Source organism: Callorhinus ursinus, unplaced genomic scaffold, assembly GCF_003265705.2.
Source record: "Callorhinus ursinus isolate GAN/ISIS: 27379988/994484 unplaced genomic scaffold, GSC_fseal_2.0 scaffold121, whole genome shotgun sequence".
NCBI classification, from domain to species: domain Eukaryota; kingdom Metazoa; phylum Chordata; class Mammalia; order Carnivora; family Otariidae; genus Callorhinus; species Callorhinus ursinus.
Genome location: NW_027397183.1, coordinates 337,962 through 361,218, shown reverse-complemented (window position 1 = coordinate 361,218; position 23,257 = coordinate 337,962). Strand labels below are relative to the sequence as shown.

Genomic DNA, 23,257 nt, shown 5'->3' with positions numbered 1-23,257 from the left:
CTGTCAAATAAATAAACAAAATCTTTAAAACAAAAAAACACTGTGTCCACAACTATACTTCAAGAAAAAATAAAAATAAAAAAAATAGACCATTCTCTGTTCTAAGATACTGGTTATATGTGGAAATTTCTTTTTAAAAGAAAGATTTTATTTATTTATTTGAGAGAGAGAGAGTGAGAGAGAGAGAGCATGAGTGGTATGAGGGGCAGAGGGAGAAGCAGGCCTCCCGCTGAGCAGGGAGCCGGATGTGGGGCGGGGCTCAATCCCGCGATTGCAGGGTCCTGGGATCCCGTGACCTGAGCCGAAGTCAGATGCTCAACCGACTGAGCCACCCAGCCTCCCCGCATATGGGGAAATTTCTAATTAAAAACTATCATAAAGGGGTGCCGGGGTGGCTCAGTCGGTTGGGCATCTGATTCTTGATCCCAGCTCAGGTCTTGATTTCAGGGTCGTGAGTTCAAGCCCTGTGTTGGGCTCCACACTGGGCATGGAGCCTACTTAAAAAAAACAAGACAAAACAAAAAAAACTATCATAGGCACGAATGCTCATAAGCCTACCCAGTATAGGAAACAGGGGTGGGAGTGAAGGGATCTTAAAGCCATTTAGCTCATCAAAAATCCATGATCTAAAAATATGTGAGAGTCTGGAGGTCAGTGGGAGCCTGATAAAAATACAAAGCATTTGTCAATACAAAAGTCACTGAAACATCCCCTGTTCCAAAAGAGTTTGTCTAACACCTGTGAGCTTCCAGGTATTATTTGGTAAAAGAATCCTGAAGTTACTAAAGATTAGATAAAACACAGGAGAGATCAAATTCTGAGGAAAAAGAAAGGACAGCTCCTAGAAAAGTAAAGTAAATAAAGCAAGAATTGTAGGATTTTCATTCATCTCCTCAATTCTGAGAGTTGTCCACTTATGCCCAAAGGCACCATCTGTTTTCATCTGAGTGAGTGAACAGATAGACTTAGCTGAAACAGTAGAAATCGATAGACCTTCAGGTGATTCCAGCAATAATAAATCACATTGCCATTTGAAAACTCACGATGTGTCAGGCATGGTACAGAACCTCACTAAACCCTCACCATCACCTTACAGATTTGACTTTTTCAGCCCCCACTGGCCCCCAGAATTACCTATAGAGATTTGTAAAAAAAAAAAAAATAGGGGCGCCTGGGTGGCTCAGTCGTTAAACGTCTGCCTTTGGCTCAGGTCATGATCCCAGGGTCCTGGGATGGAGCCCCGCATTGGGCTCCCTGCTTGGCGGGAAACCTGTTTCTCCCTCCCCCGCTCCCCCTGCTTGTGTTCCCTCTCTTGCTGTGTCTCTCTCTGTCAAACAAATAATCTTAAAAAAAAAAAAAAATCTAATAAAAAATAAAAATAGATCCTTACACCTCACCTCAGATCTACTGACTCAATCTCCCAGCTTGAAACCTGAAAGTGCACATTTTGAGAACCAACCCCACTAGCTTAAGAAACTAGTGCTTAAAACCACCCCTTGCTGCTTCTAACTCCTGTTTTCTCTCCTCAGTCTCAGGATAACACCTTCATGGGTCAAAGAGAATGTCAAGGTTGGGTGAACTATTAACAGCCACCTTAAATTCACCTTTACTCAACATGAGAAACCAAGGGGGCAGCTAGGTTAGGGGAGGCCCTTGCCACACTCAGTGGTCCTTGGGATCCAGCTCTGACTCTAGCCAATGCCCTGGGCAACAGTATAGGAATGTGTGGCCACCTTAGTCTGGGCCTTGCGCCTCCTTCCCCAAGTCCTAGTTCTGAGCCAGACAAACAGAATCAAGCAGATGAAAACAACCTTGAACTGTTCCCATGTGCTCTTTATTCTATGAATTAAGCACGTGGGGCCACTCCCTGGCCCCTAAATCTAACCATCTTAAAAGCAGAGGCCATGCCTCCTCCCCCATCACCCAGTAGGTGGAGTCTCAAGTTCCATTCTTGTCTGAGGCCCTACCAGTCATCTTGTGATGCTACCAGTCATCTTGTGATGCTACCAGTCATCCTGTGAGCCCCTGAGGAAGAGTGGTGCTTGCCTGCTCTACCTCACAGTTTCTTGCTCCCTACCAACCCCTTCCCCCCACCTTAGTTTCTTCAGTTAGCATACTGGAGTGGGTGAAGTCTATTTAGGATCATGAACAAAGGTCCTTCAACTTTCTCCTGAACATCAAAAAGACCTAGGACCCCAAACCTGATTTCATTAGTCCATGCCCCAATGTTTGCCTCACACTTAAATGCAAAACACTCTTAAGTGGTTGATGGGATAAAGTTGAAAACCAGCTCTATTGTCAAGGGACTTTATGTTGAATAGGGTTGAAGGAAAACTTTTAATACAAAAATAGCTACCAGTATGAACAGAGTATAAATGCCATAAGACCTACAAGAGGGGACAAGCTCAGGAAAGCTCCACGGATCAGGTAGGACTTGATGTAGACCTTGACAACAGACAGGTAGGATTTCAGCAGGTATGGAAGTAGGAAGAGAACATTCTAAACAGAGAATAATGTAAACATCAGGCATGGGAGTGGGAATGTTCTGGGGTATGGTCAAAGAAGAGTTAAGAACTCAACGTGACTGAGGGACAGCCAACATGTCCTTCTGTCATGGTGACACATTAGGCTGTAAAGGCCAGCACAAGGAGCTCGAGGCTTATAAGCAGAGGGATGACAGGATCAGAGCTGGGCTCCAAGAATCGCAGGTGGGATGAACCGGAGCAAAGATGCCCCGTGGGCAGGCCAGGTGAGAGGCTGCCGTCATAATCCTCCTCACAAGCAGTAAGGCCCTGCCCTAGGATGGCGGCTGTGAGAACAGGGGCCGGTGGCAAGCAACTAGCTCAAGGACAGATGGTATCCACTCTTCGATCCTGTTCCCTCCGATTTCTCCATGCAGAGGTGGCCACAGACGGGGCAGTTTTTCCATAACACAGATGTCCAAAACACTTAGTTACACTCACTGTGACCAGTGAGCAGGAGGTACGGCTGGTGTCAGGGGCCCCTGTCCCTCTCCCCAGCCTCTGCTGGCCTCACCCCCAGGCAGCTTGCTGCGGGCCCTGCGCCGCCGGGAGGGGCCTCCGCTGCACTGAGCGGCCCGTGCCCAGTACGGTCTCCTGAAGCCACCCTCAGTTTGAACTCGGCTGTGCTTTAGGCTCCTCTCTGTTCTGAGCTACGAGGATACTCTCATTCTGCAGTCGTCTTCCCATTCTCTCTGCTGCTCCATAAAGGCCATGGGTTACTTGGATTTATGACCTTAGCTCAGTTTTTCCTGCTGCCGAACTCTGATAGCTCTCCTCCCTTAAGCCCTAGACTCCCCTTCTGTATGGACTGAAGTGTCCCTCCCAAAATTCCTGTGTTGAAGTCTTAACCCTCAGGGTGACTATATTTGGAGATTGGGCTTTACAAAGAGATAATGAAGGTTAAATAAGGTCACAGGGAGGAGAAGTAATCCAGGAATCCTTGTAAGATGATGGAGAGACACCAGGAGTGCGTGCACCCAGAGAAAGGCCATGTGAGCACACAGCAAGAAAGTGGCCATCCGCAAGCCAAGGAGAGAGGCCTCAGAAGAAACCAACCCTGCCGGCATCTTAATCTTGGACTTCCAGCCTCTAGAACTGTGAAGAAATAAATTGCTGCTGCTTAGGCCCACACACATTCCACCACCCAGTCTGTGGTATTCTGATTATAGCAGCAGGGAGACAAATGCACCTTCCACTTGGGCTGGCTGTTGCCAAGGGAAGGTGTCAGAGAAAACCAAGCTCATGCCTTGGTGACTAACAGAAAAGTGATACCATTAAAAGATGATGTCATCGAGACAAACGCAACCACAAAGTTTGAGATGGGCTTAAATCGGAGGACTTGCAGAACATCCTGCAGGTAGATGGGAGTGTGGGCCTGGAACTCAGGGACGAGGGACTGGGGGAGGCCTGTGGGTAGGAATGTGGAGGGATGAGGGCCCAGGATAAGGCCTGGGGTAATCCTATATCCAGGCAACCAAAAGAGGAAGCAGAGAAGGAATAATCAGAAGGCCAAGATTTTACAGCATAGTCAAAACTAAAAGAAGCATTTCAAGATTGTAATTAACAATGCAAACTGACATGAAGAGGTAAAGCGAATGAAAACCGAACATGTCACTAAGCTTAGAACATGGGAGTCGAGGACGGAGAAGGGCCTGAGAAGACAGTGAACGGTAACAGAGGCAATGAATATAGACACATCTCGAAACAGATGACGTAAAGAACTGGGATAGCAGCTTGAGGGGAAAGCAGGGCTGATGGTTGTAGTCTGACTGTGAAGAAGATGAGCAGCATGTTGGCGTATCAAGGGAGGATACGGGGAGCACGGGAAAAGGGTTTCACCTCGATGGGACGGCATATTTCCACTAGGGCGGAAGTTAAATAAAAAATGAGAAAAAGAGGAAAAGGAGGTCACTTACCTCGGCTCCAATCTCTCCTGCAGAGTAACTAAGACAAACGAAACTCTGAGGATATGCACCAAAATGTCTGGTGGGCTCAGACTGACAAATCGCCGGGGCTGGTCAGGAGAGGCCTGTGGAGTCCCTGCTGTGTAGCGCACCGAGACAGCCGCTGGGAGGGGACAGGAACCAGGAATGCCGGATCTGCCGATTTCTCAAGAGAATCTGGAAACCCAGATTTATGCAAAATGTCCCCACTGTAAAAAGCTGACAGCTCTTTCAAATTTTTAGGAAGCTACGTGTAAACTCAACAGAATTGAGCCCCTGGGCTGGCAGTTTATAACCACTGGCCAAAAAAGACTTCCAATAGCCACAGCGTTGTTTCACTACAATGAGTCAACAAATTGAATACAATTTTCTAAGAAACAACTTAGGTTAATTTTTCTTTTCCCATTAGATAGATAGGCCGATCTCATTAACTGATTGCAGACCAATCAGGATGGCTTCTTGTGGCTTTTTCTCACCACAGTGTCCATCAAGAATAGAAGGAGAAAGTGGTAACATTTACCCGAAGTCGGGGTTTGACATGTTTAAAAAACAGAAGGCTCAGGGCGCCTGGGTGGCTCGGTTAGTTAAGCAACTGCCTTCGGCTCAGGTCATGATCCCGGAGTCCCGGGATCGAGTCCTGCATCGGGCTCCCTCCTCAGCAGGGAGTCTGCTTCTCCCTCTGACCCTCTTCCCTCTCGTGCTCTCTCTCTCTCTCATTCTCTCTCTGTCAAATAAATAAATAAAATCTTTAAAAATAAAATAAAATAAATAAAAATAAAAATAAATAAAAAACAGAAGGCTCGGAGATGAGGATTGCCATACTTACAATGAGCACAGAGCTGGAATGTTAGACCAACGTGAGTTGGCGGATAAGAGAAGCCTGAGGTCAGGGCTGGAGAGATGAAGAGTGTCAGGCACTGGCTGAGCAGGATGAATGGGGAGAAGGAAGTAGGGGCGGAAGGAGTAGTTTCAAAAATTAAGGGGTCGACACAGGAAAAGTCATCTTAAAAGATCTGTAGAACAGAGTAATTTCTAGTCATGGAAAAGTCTAAAAGAAATGTCTAGGTATGTAGCTAATGTGAAGCAGAATTGGTATCTTTATTTCCTTCTTCCCACATCATTCAAGTCTGGGTAAAGGACATCAGTAAGAACAAGAGTTTTAGGGATAACCCAGTTTTTAACCCCAGCGTCACCACTTTCTAGCTGTGAGAACATGGGTGACGTTATTAATTTCGAGCTGAAGACAGAGATACATCTGGAATAGGAAATGCATATGGACACAGTGAAGGGGACCTAAGTTAAACCATGTAAAGCATCTGAGCACAGTATCTGGGGCACAGAAGGCGAGCCACGCACATCGTCTTTCCTGTCCTCTGGTGGGAGCCCCGATGCCACGCGAACCCCTTTTCTGTGAGAACACTCCGGCAGCATTCCCGGTTTTCTCTCTGAAGCAGACAAGAAGGGATGGGCCAGGGATAAGTGGGCACCTTGATCATCAGTCCCGTGATTCTCCATCTGCTGCTGCAGGGCAGCCCAAAGCTGAGGGTTTGCCGTCGGAAAGACAGGCCTGAAGATTTTGTTCCTCATGAAATAAAACTCACATAACGAACTCAGATTTCTCGGACCCCAGAAGCAGCATGTAAGTCTAAAGCCAGGGAATTACAAAAATAGAACCAAATACCATATATCAAGGAAGTGTAAGTTTCCAGGGAGCTTTCACAAAACTTGCAGACTAAGTGGGCCAGGGGCTGCCACCGCCGGAAGCAGACGAGCTCTAACAGGTGTGTACACAAGGTAAGCAGGGCCGGCACCAAGGAACAGACAAGGGTGGAGATGAATAAGGGAAGCATGACCTTCTATATGGAAAGCTGCTCCAGGTACGGACCATGGTAGCCAGGGAGGAACAAGTGAACAGACTCACCTACCAGGCAGCATCCATCACTGAATTTCCAAAAGATTAAAGAAAGGGTATAGGAGAAACTGCGTTCTGTTTGGAGGCAGAAAAACAGAAGGGTGCTATCACCCATGACAGATAGCCAGGTGCAATGACTTCATCAGGAAAGAAGGGGCCCCGGGGACTGTCTTCTGTCTAGGATGCAGCAAGATTATTCTTCAAACACGGTCCCCTACAACCGCTAGTCACGATGGATCTGGCACTATCTTATCTAATACTTGGGAACCAATGGTGCAGTAAGTACCAGACCACAAAGAAAACATTTAGTTGCTCCTCAAAAAGGCACTTACGTAACTAACACCCGAGCCATGAAAAACTACACAGCAATAACTTAGCAAGACAGCAGTTGAATAATGTTTAACCCTGGTAATTGTGACTGTGGGTAGCTATTTGTATAACTAGGATGTACCATAGAGAAATTATCTCTGTTTCATCAAGGCTTGAGGGGAAAAGAGGGTGGGAGCCGAGGGTAACATTCATCATGAATGGCATTCACTTTGCACTGAACTCCTTGCTGGTCTATAAAACCCCTGGAACTTCAGCAAGGAGAAGGCAACATTCCCAGGAAGCCTGGCCAGGCGTATTGGCATGTTGTGCCCTCACGGAGAATGTTCCTCCACCACTGGTGTGCATCTGTGTAATGAGTGAGACAGACGGAACACCAGACTTCTGTCAGAAAAACACCCTCGGTAGAGACTAGGCGATATTAAGTCAGCACGTGGACAGGCCAAGCATCACTGACAGCCATCGGCCCTGACCAGGCCTCCTGCCCTGGCACGTCCGCCTTCCTTCAAGGCCAGCCTCAGAGCCTCAGACACACAGTTTCTTCCAACAGCAACAGAGGAACTCTATCATGTCCCAGCTGGTATTGCCAGATGTCTCCAGCAAGGAGGAGGTAAAGGCAATTCAATTTCATCTTTCTTCAGAAACGTTTCACCTAGAGCAGATCCTATAGACATAGGATAATTGCTGCAGATAATACACTTAAGGCCACCTGGATTCCTCATTGGAAAAGCAAGACCTGTGGAAATTCATCAAGTGTATTCATTTTAAAGAATTAGTGCCAAAAACAGAAGGATAAGCGGGACCCTAAGATATGTATTTGCTAACTTTACTTTCCCATTGTCAGAGTTACCATTTGGTCTTAACCAGCAAGAGATTTCACATGTGGGAAATTAATGAAGTGCATTCCACCGAGCATTATGTGGAAAAGAGTGACCCCAGGCCCAGTGAGTAATTCTTATTTCTCATTTATGATAATAAGGAATGAATCTGCTTATCTCAAAGTTCATTTGGCCCGCTGGTGCTCAATACTACCCCCAGCCCCCAGGGACCATGAATGATACTTTGTCCTATATGGCAGGACTCTGAGCTGGAGGTCAAGGTCTTTCACACTTGACTTGCGTACCTGAGAGTTCTGCAAGCTGGGAGAAGGAAGGAGTCAATGTTGTGTGGGAACAAAGACGCCCTCAGAGAGGATACCTTTGCTGCTGGTAAAGCTGATAAAACCTGAAAATAGCCAAACCATTCTGAGGGCTGGCTGGAACAGGGGCTATCCCCTCAAACTGGCATCTTGTTCTACAAGAACTTTTGACCTTGCATTTCTATCCCCTCATTGTTTTTGTGTGCTCCAGAGTCCTCCTGCCTCCAGGCTCTCCCACTCACTGCCTTAGATCTTGCCTTCATCATGTCAGGTTCTAAAAGAATCATTCAAGGGGCACTTGGGTAGCCCAGTCAGTTAAGCATGTGACTCTTGATTTCAGCTCGTCATGATCTCAGGGTTGTGAGACTGAACCCCATGTCAGGCTCCACACTGAGCATGGAGCCTGCTTAAGATTCTCTCTCTCCTTCTGCCCCTCCCTGCTCGCTTGCTCTCTCTCTAAAAAAAAATAATAATAAAAATAAATAAAAACAAAAGAATCATTCAAGAAGCAGAATCCAGACTCCTTGCTCAGGCTGTGATGCTCAGCATAATCCAGCCCTACCTCATTCCTTTAGGCTCCTTAGCAGACACCCAACTGGCCTACGCATGGTCACCCACACCCAGCCTGCCCTTTGCTCAAGCCACCTTCTCTGCCTGGAGTACCTTTCTTTCTCTGATTACTTATTCATAGTAGCTCCTAAGTAAACATTCTTTCCAAGTGAATGAATTTAAAACCTACCCATTTTCAAGGCTCAGTTCAAATTTTAAGTTAAACACAAATCCTTTCCTGACCACCACAGTTTGAAGGCATCACTCCATTGTCTGAATTTCAAGTGTCTTTTATATAATCTACAGTTCCTACCATGGGGCAGACAGATCCCAAGGCCCTAACCAGATTAGACACTGTCCTGCCCTCGCAGAGCCCAGTAGAGCATCGGGAAAAGTTATAAACATAATTACCCAACAATGGCATAGGTGCTGGAATATTTAAAAGAAAATGTCTTGCTATTGTTAAACATATTTATTGAGCTCCTACTAAGCGCCAGGCACCAGCCTAGGTACCTTTCAGGAGTTCACATTTAATCTTAATGGTCCATTCCACAAGTAAAAAAAAAAAAAAAAAAGATTCTGAAAAGTTAAATTGGTTTCCCATGGCTATTTGGATAAGCCACAGAGCCTGGATTCAAACCCACTTGAGTCTAGTCTCCTTTCACCATCTCCCCAGACTCCCAACCGTGAGGTGTATGCTGTGTGAGGGGACACAAGTAGTTAGACTGGAAGGAGGAAGGCAGCCCAGAAAAAGGAAGAGCACAGGTGCGTTCAGGAATGGTGAATGGTTCTGAAAGCCTGGAGAAGAGGTGTATGTGGAAAGGAAGAAGCCATTCAGGTTAGACTGGAAAGTACCTTAGGCTCAGTCCTACAGATTACAGGAGAGCTCCGGTGTTTATGTCACATGAGGCTCAGAGCCTCAGAAGCTGGAGGCCACCTCAGACCAAGAGCAAACCCTGCAGAGCTGCCATCAAGTTGCCTAGCGGCTATCCTTCCTATTTATCAAAACTCCTTGCCACTGCCTGGGCCCCTTCCTTCCCTGGGGTCATGCCCATTGCAAAGCTGTCTGAAGATCATCAAACAGGGACACCTGGGTGGCTCAGATGGTTAAGCGTCTGCCTTCGGTTCAGGTCATGAACTCCAGATCCTGGGATGAGTCCCAGGTCGGGCTCCCTGCTCAGGGGGGAGTCTGCTTCTCCCTCTCCCTCTCCCTCTACCCCTGCCCCTGCCTCTCCCACTGCCCCTGCCCCTGCCTCTGCCCCTGCTTGTGCTCTCTCTGTCTCTCTCAAATGAATAAAATCTTAAAAAAAAAAAAAAATCATCATAACAGTAGCACCGACAGTGTGCGAGGCCCTCAGTGCATTCTCCCACTTAGTCCTCCAGACACTACAATGAGGTGCTATTGTGCCCGTCTGATGGCGGAGGACACAGAGTCTCAGAGAAGAAGAATGTGTCTGCTTGCAGTGCAGCTTCCCAGTGTCAATGTCCATGCTCTTCGTCACTTAGCAATGAGATTAAGAAATCGTGAGGCAGTCCCTCACAAAATGCCAAGGACAGGAGTTGCCGAGATCTTGAAGAAACATGTCTAGTTGAACTTGCTACTCTCATCAAACGCCTATGCAACAAATATGAAAATCATTTAACCAAGATGTGACCAGATATGTGCATCCCTACATGATCCAACCCAGGACCTCAGATGATCTGAGAATATCAGAGTTCTTAAGCACACTCTCCTTAAGAACAGTTTATCAAAACACCCTGATTCTATTCTTGCAGCTCATTCCCTGCCACACTAACTTCCACTTAGCTAAATATCTAAGCATCTACTCTATGCCAGGTGCCATCCTAAGAGCTGGGATTATAGCAGGTAACATGAAAGACAAGACCCCTGCTCTCCTGAAGCCTGAAGTCTGGCAATGGTGACAAGTACAAAGTACACAAGAGGACTTCTGGTGACAAAGGCTATGAACAAGGAGACACGGTGGTGGGACAGAGAGGGAGGCTGGCTTGGAAAGCCCTTCCTGGGAAGGTAAGATTTGGATTCATACCCAAATGATAAGAAGGAGCCAGCCTTCCAAGCTGCGGGATAACAAGGTCCTCATACTTAGAGCTCCACCTTAGACTTGGTGGGCTGAAGAGGACGTTAGCCGTGATCTAGTCCCAATTCCGGATTTATAGGTGAGTCTAGAGAGGCTCGTTGAGATGAAAACACCGGGACAAGGTGCCCCAACTGACTGCAAGCCTGTTTCTTCCCACAGAGCCCTTGGACACACACACTGGAAATGTACGTACCTTACATTTGTGCTTTTAATCCCCTCAAACACGTCCTATTTATAATTTTATTTTCAGTACAGCCCTGGGGAAAGAGAGACCCTCGCTGATAGATGGTGAAACTGGAGCTCCAGTTGGCTGACTTGTCTAATGGTGGGTCATTAACAATCAAACCACAGCGCGGGCTCTGTGCACCCCAGTCCCGTGTCCTTTCCCCTGGAGGAGCAGATGTCTAGCTAGCGGTCTATGAACACAAGACATCATTACCAGCAACTTCATAGTTTATGATGCAGAGAACATACAAAAGAGTCCAAGATAAGAACAATTTACTTAGTCATAACACATAAACTCAAAGTCCCTGAATTATTTGCTGCAGGAAAAACATGTGACTACAGGTGACTAGACACCCAGCTCCTGTGACTTCTGCATACAGGACTGAGAGCAAGCACCTCGGTGCAACACTGCAGGGACAGCTGAGGAGGAAGGAAGCAGCCCAGCCCAGAGCTCTCCTTGGCTGGAGAGCCCGTATATGAAGTCACGTTTAAGTCCCTTAGTCTCTTCTGCTTAGGAAGTGGCCAATGGTTCCCAAACCAGGCTGCACACCAGAATCCTCTGGAATGTTAAAGAAACAAAGATTTTCAGACCCACACAAGACCCAAAGAATTATACACTCCAAAGGGTAGAGCCTGGGGCAGTTGCTTTAAAACTCAGCCAGCCTAGGAACTCACTGGTTTTTCCTCATTTCTTAGTGGTATAATGTGATGAAAAGAGGAGATGCCTGTTTTTATTATCCAGTGGGAACGTTAAGTTAGGTTTTATCCTTGAAGGGCTGCTTCCAGAAGAAAATCTCTAATACACAAAGCCCTTGCCTAGTGGGGAGCTCTGAGGAGTATCCCCCTGGTGACCTGTGAGGTCTGTTGTCACGCCCCCTTCTGTCTGCACACCAAACCCCCAGGCAAACCTGGGAAAGCTTTTTCTGAGGATCAGTTTACCAATTCCTTTGTGAAGCAGACCCTAAGCTGCAAGGGTCAGGCATCCCGAGCAGAGAGAACCTCAGAGTGTGGACAATAACCCCCCCACCACCACCACAAAAGGGCCCTGGCTCCTTTCCCATAAGCCTCCCTTCTGCCCTGGACAGGCAGCCACTGCTTGGAAAAGGAGAAAGGAGAAGAAAGAAGGTGGTTCAGGCCCAGGCGGCTGGCGCCCTCAGTCAGGGGGACAGAGTGAGCTCTTACCTAGATCTGGGAAGAAGAAAAGCTGGTCCGCGTTCACCAGGGAATTCTCTCTCTGCTGGTGAGTTCTAGTCTTGGAACTCACTGGACTTTGAACAAAGATTGATTTAAAAGCTGATGTATTTAACAGGGACCTGTGGTCTGAGTTCAAGTGACCTCTGTCCTGCTTCCTGCTGGCTGGTGGGCCCTGAGTAGCCCAGTGCCTGCCGCCCGCCTAACCCGCCCCCCCCCCCCCCCCCGCAGGGATGCTGCCGCTTGCCCGCCCCTCCCAGAGAAGAAGGGGGAGAGCAGGGAAGGGGCAGTGGGGGGAGGGGATAGGAGGGGAAGGGAAGGAGGCGCCTCTGCCTTCCTCACTTCTCTCCCTTGGCAAATGCCTTGGTCACACCAACCAACACTCCAGGCGTGAGGAGCTTCCACGGTGCCCCATCCCAGGGTCGGGGCTGCGGGTCACCACCTGAGCATCCTCGTGCACTGAGGCCTCCCTGGGGAGCAGGAATGTCCGAGACTCCCTACCTAGTAGAAGGCCTGCGGGCCAACAAGCCACAGTAGATGGAGCAGAGCTCCTCAGGCACCCTCCTCCCTCCCCCAGGAGTTTCTACCTCCCTGCAAAACCCCTGCTCTTATTTCCCAGACTTCCCTCCTCTTACATGCTCTCTCCTCGCCCCCTTTTCTCACCTGAGGGTGCTCTGTCTCTATTCTCCAACATATCGACACTTGTTTTCCCCTTCCAGCCACTCAGAACCTCTCAGGCAAGCCCAGCAGGGGAAGGTGGCAGGCATTTCCACGAGCTCCCCAGCATGGCTGCCTGGGCAGTGGGGAGCGGCCCCAGCCACCCCAGAGCACTAGCTCATCCCGATCAGCAGCACCCACACAGGGAGACCCAGAGCTAGGCTTCTGACTGACTGGATCCTCAGCCCACACTAGAAATCAAGAATTGGCTCTAGGCAGTAAGGCAAAGCAAACCCCAAGCTGAGGACGGGTGACCTCACTCTCCTCCACCCATGCTGGAATGGCTACCGATCTTGGCTGGGCTTTGGCTTTTCCCAAGAAAAGCATGGCCCAAGCCAGAGGGGAAGTGGTCAGAAATGACAAACATCTGAGCAGCTAACTCAAATCAGGTCATGTCCACCTGGATTGCCATGGCCCCTGGGCCTGCTGTGTATCTTCCTAAATGGCTGGGGAGAATGGAAAAATCTTGATTCAAGATTAGATACCTGTGTTCAGATGCTGACTCCGCCACTTCCTGGGTGTTTGATCTAGAGTAATTCATTTCTAACTCTGAGTCTCACTTACCTTCATCATCTGCAAATAGTTGTTATATTGTTTTTAGAGGGTTGTTGTGTTGTTTTTTTTATATTGAGTCAAAAGGTCTCTCACTTCTGCCCATAAATCCTCATAGTTCCCTCTGGAGCTACTGTAAGTCTACTCTAGTCTACACAGCAGCCCTTCAGGTGGATTTGAAGGCTGTTATATCCTCCATAAGCTTTCTTTTCTCTGGGATTCAGTGAACGCCCCTTTATTCCCCAAGGTGATCTGGCTAGGCCATGACTTACTGGCTTCTCCCCCGGGGCCCCCAGCCAATTTGTCAATGTCTCTTAAAATCAAGGGTCTAAAGGGGAAACATTAAGGTGAGGGAATTGTTCTATATCTTGTTCTGTATCTTGAATGTGGGGGTGGCTGTGCAATTGTCTAAAATTACCAAATTTCATCAATCTATACACGTAAACAGGTGAATCACACTGTATATAAAAGATACCTTAATTGCTAAGAAGCCTAAGTCAGTAATATTTATTCTTGACACTTCTAAAATTTAAAAAGTTGGGTGACAAAAATAAAATAAAATAAAGACAGCCCTCACAGTGGAGCATATACTCATCAGGAGACTTCTCAGACTCGCCCTTCATCCCAGCACAGATGGAGAAATAGCCACAAGCCTTGAGACTGGAAACAGAGAAGACCTCGAAATGCTGAGAAAGTGGGGCACCTGGGTGGCTCAGTCGGCTCAGACTCTTGATTTCGGTTCAGGTCCTGATCTCAGGGTCTTGGGATCAAGCCCCACGTTGGGCTCCACGCTCAGGGCAGAGTCTTCTTGAATTCTCTCTCTCTCTCCCTCTCCCTCTGACCCTCCCTGCTGCTCACACTCTCTCTCTCTCTCTCTACATAAATAAAAAATCTTAAAAAAAAAAAAAGAAAGAAATGCAGAGAGAAAGTGTTGGTTCCAAATCAAATAGAAACAAGCATTTTTTTAAGTGACTAAACCCTTTCCCAATGGAATGAATGGAATGAGGTTTGCCCTCACTAAAACTTGAATTTTAAAAGCTCTCATGCCTATGAATGGATCTGATCTGATGAATGCAAAGCAGAGTCAGTCTTTTTATTGATTGCTTCGATCTAGAAAATTAATGAGAAGAGCAAATAACATTATCTATTATGTGCCTGGTAAGCCTTTATATCCCTTATTCTGTTTAACCCTCAGCACAACCCTTTAGGCCAATATCTCCATTTAACAGATAAGAAAAGCCTAGACTCACCCGGTCAGTTATCCTGCCCAAGATCACTTGGTGCAGAAGAACTAAGGAGCCTGTCTGTGGGTGTTGTTTTACCTCTGTGACAAGGTCCCCAGCCATCCAGGGAAGGAATGTGCTCTCCTTCTCTAGGGGTATTCAAGCAGAGGCTGATGGCTCTGTATCTGGTAGATCCTAAATACCATGGATCTAGACAACTCTGCCATGAGGGTGTGTGCTCTAAGTCCTGTGTGTGTGTGTGTGTGTGTGTGTGTGTGTAGAAGGCCATGTAGGTAAGAGTTATGAGCATGGGCTTCGGCATCAAACAGATGCTGTATTGAATCCTAACGCTGCCATTAATAGTTTGGATAGTTTTGTATATTTTTACTGTGAGCTCAAGTTTGGGCTTTATCTACAGGAGCCCTTGGCAGCCTGGGTGGAGGGTTTGCTTTTGTTTTTGTGAGGCAGCACCTCTCCACACCCCTAGAATGACAAAGAAAGGCGCTAACAACAGGGCCGATTTATGTTTGTTACTTGCCTTCATGTTTCTAGATCATGCAAATAATTCGCATCAGTTACAACCCCAGCCCCTTCTTAGAACTTTTTTTTTGAGGGGGGGAGGGGCAGAGGGAGAGGAAGAGAGAGAGAATCTTAAGCAGGCTCCATGCCCAGCACAGAGCCCAAAGTGGGGCTCGATCTCACGACCCTAAGATCGTGACCCTGAGACAATGACCTGACTCAAAGTCAAGAGTCGGATGCTTAACTGACTGAGCCATTCAGGTGCCCCACCCTGAGCCCCTTCTAAAGGCAAATCTATGGTTGGGAATTCACAAGAGGAAATTCTTTTTCTTCCCAGAGTCCAGGCCAAGATAGATGGTTTCCGGGCACCTGGGTGGCTCAGTTGTTGGGAGTCTGCCTTCAGCTCAAGTCATGATCCCGGGGTCCTGGAATCGAGTCCCGCATCGGGCTCCCTGCTCTGCGGGGAGTCTGCTTCTCCCTCTCCCACTCCCCCTGCATGTGTTCCTGCTCTCGCTGTCTCTCTGTCAAGTAAATAAATAAAATCTTTAAAAAAAAAAAATGGTTTCCCTGATCGGTTTTTGCCATTCTGTGTTTTCCATAAATAGATCCCTCTTCATCATACTTTTATATTATGTTTATTAATTATTTTCTGTCCCTCCCGCACCACAATATAAATTCCCCAGGGGCAGGATTTGTATTTGTCACTGCATCCCAAGTGCCTGGAATAGAAGCCTAAATTATAGCAAGTTTTCAAAAAATGAAATTGAGCAAAGGAGTGAAAAGATGCATCTCGTTTTGCCAGCTTGGTTTTTATCCGGCCCTTTCACTAAGAACGTAGACTTTTGAGGGTCTCAGCTCTACCCAGGGTCTCAGTTCCTAGGTCTTCTCTCCTATCCCAAAGTGACCTGTGAGAACAAACTGCTTGCTTACTGTTTTTTCAGCTTCCTCTTCACTTCTGGACCTTAGAGATTTCTTTCCTTTCTTGCAAGCTTACTTATCTACTGAAAAAGTATTTGATATATTTTAACCAGCATTTCTATGGACTTTGTAGAGGGAGGATTTTCAGGTTCTCTAGTCTGCCATGTTTCCAGAAATGGTTCTGCCACTTAGCAGTTACTTTGCTTCTCAAAGCTCCAGCTTTTTCTTCTGTAAAATATAGATAATATTAACAACTTCATAGGGTTTTTAGGAGACTTAAGTAAAAAGACATTTGTAGATCACCCAGAACCTGGTAAATGGGCAGCACATAATAACATTATTGCTATTGTTTTTGCAAGTCATGCTCTCTTGATTTATGGGCACACATTGTACAGACGAGCTCATGTAAATAAACAGGCTAGGAGTACACCTTGGGCAAGTCAGGAGTTCAGGATGTTTGGGGGCATTATGGATGGCATTCTTGCCAACCCAAGACACAGCATTCTGTGCAATTGATCAGAAACAGAAAACTACAAAGACTTCCCAGTGCTTCCCAATACTTTTCCCACCATGTCACACAGAGAAGTTAATAGTTGTCTAGTTCACGAGGGTAAACAGATGAGGCTTTTCGGGACCCACCTAGGACCAGCTGCCCCAAACTCTCCCAGACTCTTCAAAGGCTAAAGGATTGGTACTTTGCCACACTCATAGGAAACTACAGAACATTACTGAGAGCCATTAAAGAAAACTTAAGTAAATGAAGATTATACCACACTCATGGACTGAAACTTCAACACTGTAAAGATGTTCATTCTCTCCAAACTGACCTACAGATTAATGTATTTCCCATCAAACTCCCCGCAGGGCATGTTTGTTTATTTGTTTGGTTGGGGTTTTTGGTGGAAGTTGACAAGCTATTTCTGAAAAATAAGACTAAGGAAGCCCTCCTGGGTAATAAGACAGTAGAGTGACGGCAAATACTACAATACGGCACGGGCACCAAATAAGACAAACGGGCCAACGGAATAGACTAGAAACCCCCCAAACAGACCAATACAAATAAAAACAGTTGATTTATGACAAAGAACAGAGTGAAAGGTTGGTCTTTTTCAATAAATCATTCTGATGTATTCCTTCTGGTTCTGGTTTACTTCATTCACTATAGTTGTGAGATACGACCATATTGCTCTGTGTAGCTAGAGTTCATTTGTTTTCATTCTGGGCTTCCACTTATGTAATGCCCAAATATCAGGCAGAACTTTGGCACCACCACACTATCCTGACTTTTGAGATGCTGGCAATGTTCTAGCTCTTGAGCTGAGTGGGGGTGAATACGTATTTATGATTAAATACTGAGCTATGTGTTTTCGCTTTATGCATTTTTCTCTATATACTTCACAATAAGGTTAAGAAATAAGAAATTTTCAGAGTTATGATATACTGGGGTAAACAGAAAAAGCTCCGCAAAGCTGAAGGTGACCTACCCTGAGGGTTTCAGCTGCCTGGCCTGTCCAAAATTGGAAGGGATCAATATCTTGGCATTACCTCTGCACCTTGGTCAGGAATATTTGATCTCCCCATCTCAGGGTTGTTGTTTTGTTTTGTTTTTCACTGCAGTAAAATACACAGAACATAAAATTTACCACTTTAACTATTTTTGAGTGTATTAGGTACATTCTCATTGCCACGCCACCTCACCACTATCCTTCTCCAGAACTTGCTCATCTTCCCAAACTAAAACTCCCTACCCAGTAAACAACAACTGCTCATTTTCACCTGCCCCCAGGCCCTGGCAACCACCATTCTACTCTCTGTCTTTATGAATTTGATGACTGTAGTTACCTTACATAAGCGAAATCACACAGGATCTGTTCTATTATGATTGGCTTATTTCAGTTAGCAAATGTCTTCAAGGTTCATCCATATCGTAGTATGGGTCAGAACTTCTGGTGTCCCAATAATAGTCATCCTAATGGGTGTGAGGGGACATCTCATTGGAGTTGCATTCCTCTAAGGATTAATGCTGCTGAGCATCCTTTCATGTGCTTACTGATCTTTTGTATATCTTCTTTGGAGAAATGTCTGTTCAAGTCTTTTGCCCACTTTTTAAATCCGCTTGTTCGATTTTTGGTTGTTGAGTTGTACTGCCTCAATTTTTTGGCTATGAAACAAAGACCCAGAGAGGTGAAGTGACTTAGCCAAGGTCACCCCTTGTAGGTTCTTAGCTACAACCCAATGCTTTTATTCCCAAGGCCGAGGCCCTTTTCTACTACACCAATCTGCCTGGCTCAGTACAAGATAACAGCCTCCAATCCTCACATTTGAGATCCATCCCTGATACCCCCAAATTTTTACTTCAACTTCAGATCTGATTATCCCTCTTACCTTGTCTTTTTAATAGCTCATTAACTTGGAGCCTAGCATTTTCAGCTCCAGTGGGTTTCTGTCCCTGTCCTGAGTCAGTGTTTATGACAGTCCGCCTCCCCCCCCCGTTCTGACTCCCCATGTCACTCTGGCCTCATCCATCACCTGAAGAGGCAGTCTGTGTAGTCTGCATACCTGCAGAGGAATTTATTAGGCCAGGGTCCAGATGCAGAACTGAGATAAATGTTTTACAGCAGGTGCAAGGCCACTCTCCTCTGCTGCATTGCACATTGGGGCCCCACAGGATTGCTGATCTGAACTTTCTCGTTTTTCTCAGCAACCAGGTGGCAGGTCAGGGGAGACATGAGGACCCCTAGAGAGCTGTGAATTATTAACACTTGCAAGCTGGCTGCAAATGATACTTTAGCAGTCATTCCCTCCCTCTTTCTTTTCCCAGCTGAGGGGGCAGAATACACAATACTTTTCCACTAAAAGGAAAACTGAGGTGCAGAACAAGAACAGGCCTGGGTTCCTGCCTGAACCAAAGTCTGGGTCCTCTCAGAGCAAGGATTTGGGTCTCCATCTGCCTCTTCCTGAGAAATACAGAAACAGAGGATCAGTAGTCCTAGTACCCCCTCAGAGGGACAAGCTTGGGAACAGGAGAATAGCAAGAAAGTGCCAGGCATCTCAAGGTCACAGCCTCAGCCTGACTCTACCCCTCACAGAGAGACTGGGGATCAGCTTATCCAAGGAAGAAGGGCCAGTGAGAGAGAATCAAGACCAGGAGAAGCCTAATGACCCCACATCTGTGGCAAATTAGAAAAGACACCCTTGCCTCAGTGGCTCAGTCAGTTAGGCATCTGACTCTTGATTTTCGCTCAGGTCCTGATCTCCAGGTTGCGAGTTGAAGCCCCACGTTGGGCTCCACACTGGGCAGGAGCCTCAGGGAGGAGCTCAGCACTGGATTCACATAGCTGCTCTCAGGAGGTGAGAAGCAGAGGAGGATGGGACATCTGTAGCTAGAGGGCCATGTGCTGTGTGACTTCAGGGTCCAGGAGGCAGTGGGACCGTGAGTTGCAGAGGGGAGCCTTTTTCCTCTTTGTTCACACAGCACAGTGTGGCTTTGTAGAAGTGCTGAGAGGGCGCGCCAGCCCAGAGGGCAGACAGAGCTGTGACTGTAGCCATTTCTGCCATCAGGCTGCGCAAGTCCCGGGGAAACTCGGTTACCTCTGTGCAGATCAGTGGGTGGAGCGTTCAGCCTGCTGAGCCAGCGGTCCTGCAGGCCTGGTCCCCTGTCAGCACAAGGCCTGGCCTGGCTGGTGTCCTCTATGACCAGGGAGAGACAAGACAGACTCTAGCGCACCACAGTGACCTGAGCAGATTCTCTCTGCCTTCTATTTACAAAGACAGAACTTGGCTCAGTTGTTAAGGGTCTGCCTTCGGCTCAGGTCATGGCCCCAGGGTCCTGGGATCGGGCCCCACACCGGGCTCCCCGTTCAGTGGGGAGTCTGCTTCTCCCTCTGCCTGCCACTCCCCCTGCTTGTGCTCTCTCTCTCTCTCTGACAGATAAACAAAATCCTTAAATAAAAATAAAAAGACAGAACTTCAGGTCAATATTCCTGGGGAACCATTTACTATAGACTGGAAGTTAGAATTGAAACTGAGAGACACATTCTTCCCAAGGCTTGTTCTGTCATCTTGATACTCAAACCCCTGAAGCTGCCACCCGACCTCCCTAGTAAAAAGCCCTGACTCCTTCCTCACATATTACCAAAGACCCTGGGCAAGAGGCCAGTGGGGACAGTGGCTGGGGATGGGGACTGAAATGCCCACACAGCTTTGCTTTAAGTGCCCTCTGGCCTGGAGGCTTGGTTTCCTTCCAGAGAACTGTTGGCTGCAGCTGAGGGGTCAGTTCACCTTCTCCAGGGGAGATGCTGGGTCTCCCACCAAGCCCCTGGAGCCAGGAGGGGCTGAGGCCAAGGCAGAGAAGGGTATAGATCCTTCAGCCTCTGACGTCCTTCCTCATAGCCACCTGGGCTCCTAACCGTCACACCAGTCATGAAACAGGTGTAAGCCCCAAGTCCAATCAAGGATCAGAGGTGATCTCCCCAACACCCCCACAAACTCACACACAGTAAAAGCCTTGTGTGGATGCAACCAGGCAAGCTTCGGGGGTAATGTGACAGAATGACAGAATTTTCCCTCTGCATGCAGATGTTGGCCTCTGGCATCCTCGTTGCCTAAAAGCCCGATATGGTCAAGTGAAATGTGGAAATAATTCATGAAAGCTAACACGATCTTTGATTGCAGTGACTAGGCAAGGCTCTGACTATGCTAGGCAAGTGGCCGGTCTGAGCCCCACACGTACTCAACAAGGGCATTTGACCAACTGGACTATGTTCAGAGAGGGTGACAAGACTGAAGGACATACTGACGCTGCACCATAAGGAATAGTTGAAGGAGCCGGGGACACTGAGCCCCGAAAGGAGAAATGTTAGCTGGTATGATGAACTTTCTTCAGAGACATGATGGACTTCCTTGTAGAAAAGGAAACTCGGTAATGACAATAACTAACATTCATTGAGTACTTACTATGTGCCAAGTACCACACTAACTGTTTTCCATACATTTTCTCATTGAAACTAGCCATCAGTCGTATGACAAAAGTGCTGTTATCATGCCCATTCCACAGAGGAGGAAATTAAGAAAAGTCGAGTGACTTGCCCAAGGCCATCTCATAAACGGTGGAGTCAGAAGATGAACCTCGCAGTCTGACTCCTGTGCCTGGGACTGAAGCACCATCCAGACTCATGTTCTGTGTGGGGCCCTCAGCAGAATGGGGAGCAATGGCTGGAAGTTAACGGGAAGCAGATCTGAAGGCAACGAGGAAGAATTTTTAAGCCGGAGGTGTTCAGACAGAATACTGGATGGGTACTCTGGGTGGTAATGAGCCACACACCACAAGAGAGATGAAAGCAGAGTCTGCAAGAGGTACGGCATAGAGCAGTTTGCAAGGAGCAACTTGGCGACATCAGCACTAAGGAGCTTGTGAGGGACACAAACACGTCCTTGGACCCCCTGCAAACCTACTGAATCAGACACTCCGGGGCAGGGCCTAGCCATCTGCATTTTAACACTGGTCTGGTGACTTTAATACACACTCAAGTTTGAGAACAACTGGCATAGAAATTTCTGCACCCTGCCAGCAACTGGACTAGACCTCGCAATTCTACAGAAGTAAGATATGACTTAACATCCAACCAGATCTTCTTTTAATGTTGAGCACTTACTAGTAATTCCCAGAACACAATGTATCAGTTGCTACTTTGTGTAATTGGCCTCGGATACCTTAGAGATCCAAAGGCTGACAGGATAAATATTTCGGAGGCTGTGGGCCAGGGGCTGCCCCAGAAGCCCCCCAACAGGAGGCAGCCTACACTCCAGTCACTTCAGTTGCTTCACTGGTTTCCAAACAAGCCCGTCAAGTTATTCCTACACCTTGTTTGTTCCTATTGTTCCTACATCTGAAAAATGCTTACCCCTGCCTTTTGAAATCCTACCTTCGGGCGCCTGGGTGGCTCAGTTGGTTAAGCGACTGCCTTCGGCTCGGGTCATGATCCTGGAGTCCCGGGATCGACTCCCGCATCGGGCTCCCTGCTCGGCGAGGAGCCTCCTTCTCCCTCTGAACCTCTCCCCTCTCATGTACTCTCTCTCTCTCATTCTCGCTCTCTCAAATAAATAAATCTTAAAAAAAAAAATAGAAAGAAATCCTACCTTCTTTCAAAGTTCAATTCAAACATCACTTTGTCCACTAAAGTGCCCAACAGCTGTCTGTCATGGGGGCAGGCTCCATTTCCTCTCCCCCTCCTTCTCTTCTTCTGGGCTTTCTCTCACTTCTGTGGTGCTTACAGCACTGGGCACATTCTGCCTCAGCCTGCACCTTGGCCCTGCCCACAAAGCGTGCTCTCCTTGAGAACAGGCCAGCTTAGTGCGCAGCCATGTCAACCCCACAGGGCCTAAGACACAATAACGTTCAGTGAGGAGGAAGCAGAGGCAGCATTTTAAGGCAATCACGTACGCAGGTGTTTGCACGGTGTGCAGATGCACCCTGACTGTTGAGAAGAAAGTCCTCTGCCATTCAGTTTCAAGCCTGAGGTCTTTGCAGAATTTTGAGGGTTTTGCAACAACCAGTGTGAACACACGTGTGTCTGCTGGTGCTCAAGGGGCCCCAACCTTGCAGATCCACAGTTTTGTTATCTTCGACTCCTCTTCCTTGTTGCATAGGCTCCGGCTGATGCGAAAGACTGAGGGGTGTCATGGCCAACCTCCTGGGTGTCCCACGGAGACAAGTGTGAACAAATCTCCATTTCAAGGAACGGAGAAGTCATAAATTTGACCACTGTTGTAGGGACTGGGGTAGCAAATACCAGGCCCCGTTCAGCAGCTCATGTCTGTGGGGCCAGGCGTCCTCTGGCTGTTGTGGACTGGTCCTGTGCCCAGGATGATGGTGAGAGACCTGTAGATGGGAGGAGAGACTCCCCTCCCCCACCCCCAGCAAACGCCCGTCGCTGGTTTCCATCCCTCAGGAATCCACACATTCTGTTTTGAAAGCTGAGCGGTTTAACAGAATAAGGAGATGGAACTGATGCCTGGCTCACCTGATAATGCCACAATGGCTTTGGTGGGGCCCTTGACAGGACCTCAAACCCCAGAGCACTTTTCTGATCTAAGGACCACAGAGAACTACAAACCAGGAAATCCCTGTCCACACACAGGTGAGTGACTCTAGATTTGTCATGAAAAATTTCCCCAACCCACCTTCTTCTGACACCCCTTGGGTTCCTGGGTAGCCTGGCATTGGTGGGTATTTGTTTCAGAACCATGGGGCTTCCCATTGTGCTGGGTCCCCTCTGGTATGTGCCTGGCCCAGCCTTGCAGAAGTTAGAACCCAAAGCTTCTCACTCTCAGACCGATGCCCTTTCCACCAAAGTGCACGACACTAGAATTCAGGGGTGATCCCTGCAATCTCCCCAGCCCACCAGTGACCAAGGAGGAACA

At 47.5% G+C, this 23,257-nt stretch overlaps 1 protein-coding gene across 4 annotated transcripts in view; it reads right to left on the bottom strand.

The window, feature by feature from the left end:
• The window catches only part of PDZK1 (PDZ domain containing 1), a 49,620-nt gene extending 27,438 nt beyond the window's left edge, over positions 1-22,182 (bottom strand). The window contains exons 1-2 of one of the 4 annotated variants that reach the window (XM_073889877.1): positions 11,898-11,974; positions 4,439-4,642 (exon numbers count right to left, since the gene is read on the bottom strand). The gene's annotated coding sequence lies outside the window, so the exon portion shown is untranslated. Of the gene's footprint in view, positions 1-4,438; positions 4,643-11,897; positions 11,975-21,759; positions 21,872-21,973 lie in introns of those variants that run through there. The other 3 variants (XM_025858474.2, XM_073889879.1, XM_025858472.2) reach the window with 3 other exon arrangements.
• Between the last annotated feature and the right edge of the window lie 1,075 nt (positions 22,183-23,257).